The sequence below is a fragment of the Suricata suricatta genome, chromosome X (genome assembly GCF_006229205.1).
Source record: "Suricata suricatta isolate VVHF042 chromosome X, meerkat_22Aug2017_6uvM2_HiC, whole genome shotgun sequence".
In the NCBI taxonomy this organism is placed as follows: domain Eukaryota; kingdom Metazoa; phylum Chordata; class Mammalia; order Carnivora; family Herpestidae; genus Suricata; species Suricata suricatta.
The window spans coordinates 96,823,426-96,827,864 of NC_043717.1; positions in this window are offsets into that span (position 1 = coordinate 96,823,426).

Here is a 4,439-nt window from a genome sequence, read left to right on the forward strand (position 1 = left end):
GCGAGATCATGACCTGAGCCGAAGTCGGATACTTAACCGACTGAGCCACCCAGGTGTCCCTATTTTCTTTTTATAAAAATATTTATTTATTTTTGAGAGACAGAGAGATAGCATGAGTGGGGAAGGGACAGAAAGAGAGGGAGACAGAGAATATACAGAGAGCTCTGTGCTGACAGCTCTGCACTGACAGCGGGGAGCCCAAGGTGGGCTTGGATTCATGAACCATGAGTTCCTGACCTGAGCCAAAGTTGGATGCTCAATCGACTGAGCCACCCAGGCGCTCCTGAAAATATATTTTCATCCCAACTTCTAGGACCCTTCAGCTCTGATTAGGGAGGGTTTGGCTGTCTGAGAAGAAAATGAGAAGTTATGCTGCTACATTCTCTAGCCTCCCGTGCTATTGGCATGATATTCACAAAGTGAGATTCGTAAAAATGGAAGAGGCATGTGGCATTCAGGGCCCTGCATTGGAGGACTCTGCTGTGAGTATATATAAAAAAAAAAAAGACCCAAAAGAAATGAGTAAGTGGTAACTTCAAATATTGAAAAAAATCATCTCATCTAAATATATAAGAAAACTACAGATGTTTCCTTAACATATGCAGTCCTATGCAAATGATTATGTAAATTAAACAAAAAGTTAGGACTGGCAAATTCCCAAGTTTCCAAGATTTACTTATGTTAACCTAGTATTCATCATAGAAAGAAGGTTGAGGATTTGTGCTTACCCCCCATCATGCTTACATGGGGTGGGCGAGGCAAGTCTAAAGGATATATTACATTATAGGGTGGAGGCACCTATATTGGGACACGCTGGATAGATGGTTAGATGGTTGGATGGATGGGTGGATGGATGGATAGATAGATAGATAGATAGATAGATAGATAGATAGATAGATAGATAGATAGTTTTTCCCTTCAAAATGTTAGCCAGCTCATCCATCATGCTTAGTTGGTTGTGGGCAGCAATGGGACTAGAAATGAAAATGAATCTGAGTTGCAGTGAATTTTGATGAAGGCCTGGTTCATTCAAGAAAGATTAAAAATAAATCCTCAGCCCACAAATTCCCAGAGGAATGGAAAACTTTAGAGGCAGCTACAGGGGAAGAATGAATGGGCTCCATCAAACCTTCAGACACTGGCCCGTTTGGGGTGGAGATGTAGGGGAGTACTTTGTAGTGGGTCAGACTTCCCCAGCCCACATCATCTGGGTCTTTCATGGACCTATGAAATCAGGTTGTGAAGACTGACAGCGAGCTGGATTAGACTCTAGCTGTCTTCCATCCAGAAAATATTCTTCCCAGTTCCTCTCCCCACATCTTATTAAACTGCAAATGGTAGAGTAATAGACATTTTCTTCCACGCCTTGACTTTTTTGTTGTTGTCTTTCTTGTTCTACATTTAGCAACATATAGGGACATAAAGAGCTTCCTTCCTTAAAGGCTACATTGTATGCCACTGTATGGCTATGCCATAGGTTTTTAAACAGATTTCCTAATGCTGGTCTCCAAACTTCTGCTCTTTCAAATAAATGCTGCAATACATAGCCTTAGTACCCATGGGGAAAATTCCCAGAAATCAGGTTGTGGGCCTGAGGTTGGGGGAGTATTTCCTAGTATCTGCTTCCTTTTGACCTGATCCAGAAATGAGAGCAAGTAATGTTTTGAGGATGGTTTGCCATTCTTTGAATCTGTTATCTAACAAAGTACAGCACTATGGACTCTGTGCCCAATTCTGTGCCATGGAAGATACGACAATGAATAAACCACAGTTCTACCCATAGCGAACTGGGACCATTCTTGGGGTAATAAAACATCCACACCTGTAACATTTTGTCCACAGTAACATATGTCACCTCTTCAATTGCATGATAGAGTCCTTTAGGCATAATAAACAGTAGCCATTTGATTACAAATCTAATTCCACAAATACTTATTGAGCACCCACTATGACTGGGGTGCTGAACAACACAGACACAGTCCCTGCAGTTGTCTGGGGAGAGAGAAAATGAAATGTGCAAGCACAACCCAGTGTGCGATATGCTCATACACTGTTACGGGGGGTTCCAATTTAGACAGCCGGTGGGAGGACCACCAGGTACAGCCTCTTTGGAAAACTGTTTCATAGCTTCTAATAAAAAATTAAATGTACTTCATGACCCAGCGATTCCACTCCTAGAAAAATGCAGACATACGACTGTGAAAAAACTTGTAGGCAAATAGTCAGAGCCATTTTACTCAGTACAGCCAAGAAAGTGGAAACAACCGACTCACCAACAGGTGAGTGGACAAATGGTGAAGTGCTCAGCCAGTGCAATACTACTCAGCAGTAACGAAAGAATGAACTCTGGCTATGCACAACATGGGTAAATATAAACAATATGTTGAGTCACAGAAAGCAGACACAAAAGAGTCCACACTGCATGATTTTGTTTGTAAAGGCAAACATACCTGATGATTACAGAAGTCTGAATAGCGGCGATCTCCGGGGGAGGGGTACGTGCTGGGAAGGAGCAAGAGGGAAACATCTAGAAATGGTGTCTATCTTGATCTACATGGTGGTCACACAGGCAGAGACGCAGATAAGTGTGCATCCGGTTGCACCCATAGGACAGTGCACTTTATGCATTTACCGTGTGTCTGCCATACAATTTTTTTGAGAGCCGTATCTGTCAAGCATATATGTACATATACTTACCCATTTCCAACATTCCACCCAGTGTGGGGATACAAAGATCTATGGACAAAGTTGTTTTTCGTTTTATTTATTTTTGTATGTTCACCTTTTAATTGTTTTAAATTTAAAAAAAAATTTTTTAAGAGACAGAGAGAGATAGCATGAGCAGGGGAGGGTCAGAGAGAGAGGGAGACACAGAATCGGAACCAGGCTCCAGGCTCTGAGCTAGCTGTCAGCACAGAGCCCAATGTGGGGCTCGAACCCACAAGCAGTGAGATCATGACCTGAGCCAAAGCCAGATGCTCAACTGAATAAGCCACCCAGGCGCCCGTTTTAATGGAATATAATCAATGTGCAATGTTATTATGTGCAACATAATGATTCAACAATTCTATATATTTTTCAGTGCCCACCATGATAGATGTCACCATCTGTCATTACACAATGTTATTACAATATTATTGAGTATATTCCCTCTGCTCTCCTCTCCGTGACTTATTTATTTTATAACTGGAAGTTTATACATCTTAATCCCTTTTATCTATTTTGTCCATGTGCAAAGTTATTTACTACAGCCTTGGAAGACTGAAAATTGGGAATGAAGTCCAGCAATATCATAATAGTTAAATAAATGTTGCCTATACATAATTTGGGGGTAATATACAGCTAATAAAAGGAATAAGTTATATCAATATGATTAAACATGCAAAGATATCCACCATGTTTTATGCTGAAGAGGAAGCTGCCAAACAGTACGTACAGTATAATAAAGTATGTATAAAAACAAAACCCCGTGTGTATGCCATCCAGGTACATGCAGCAAAAGAAGTCTGTAAGGATACACGCGCCCTTGTTAACAGTGGCTTCCCTCTCGCAAGAGTGATTGGTGGGGACTTTCATTTTTTATTTTCTATACCTACCTATTGTTTTAATTTTTATAACAAGCATTTGTATCTTTTGTAATTTAAATTTTTCCTAATGATCAAAATATATACAACACTATGGGTTTCCCTGGTTTGGGGAATCAAATGGCTGAAGATGCCATTAACTCACTAAGATGGTAATAGCGGAGGTGACCAACGCGGGGGTTGGTGACAAAGATGATAAGTTCAGTCTTGAACATTTGATATTGAGATGCCTATGGGACACTCAGAATGCCTAGAAGGGAGGTGATGTGTAGTAGGTCTGGGGCCGAGGGGAGAGATTAGGGATGGAGATCGAGATTTGGGGATATGGATGGCAATCAAAGCCACCATAAGAATGAATAAGATTATGAAGGGATAGTATGGAGAGGAATAAAGGGAGCATAGAGACCCAGGAATGAAGAACACCAAGGAGCAGACAGGACTCTGAGGTGTCACGTAAGCCAAGGAAAAAGAGAGGTTCATGAAGGATGAAGTACTCCATGGAATGGACATACAATAAAGAGAGGAAAGTGTGTTCCAGATTTAGTGACAAGAAAGCTTTGGTGAGATCCAGGAGGTTGTGTGTGAATGGGGACAAACGTAGCTCTTCCAATAAATTCAGTTGATAAATTGCGGGAGTTGCTGGTGGGGAGGATGGTCACTGGAAAAGACTGAGGTTGAGAGAGATTTTTTTACATAATTGTTTAAGAGTTTAGTTTTAAGTAATGTCTATACCCAACATGGGGCTCGAACTTACAACCCTGAGAACAAGAGTCACATGCTATACTGACTGAGCCAGCCAGGCTCCTGGAGAGAGATTTTAAAAAGATAGTCTTGGGGTGCCTGGGTGGCTCAGTC